Genomic DNA, 335 nt, shown 5'->3' on the forward strand with positions numbered 1-335 from the left:
TTTCAATAGGTCTAACTCGAAATTAGACGTATTGGTGATGTTTTCTCATAAACCGGAGGAGGACCGTAACATTCCTCACATCCCAATCACAGTAATCAACTATAAATGTACACGTGAAAAAAAAAGGGAACAGCCCAAGTCTACCTAGAAAACAAAGAACCGACCTGCTAAATCATCTAATCATAACGACCAAAAATTACCATGCAACCGTAGCAGTCACAAGCAAAACAGTATCTGGACAACTTAACATTTCGATATCTGAAAATCGCAATTATTAATACTGCGATACCCTTAAACTCAATTCAACAAGCACTTCCCCAAACCAGACATTCTCC

This window comes from Penaeus monodon, chromosome 29 (genome assembly GCF_015228065.2).
Source record: "Penaeus monodon isolate SGIC_2016 chromosome 29, NSTDA_Pmon_1, whole genome shotgun sequence".
Classification (NCBI taxonomy): Eukaryota; Metazoa; Arthropoda; class Malacostraca; order Decapoda; family Penaeidae; genus Penaeus; species Penaeus monodon.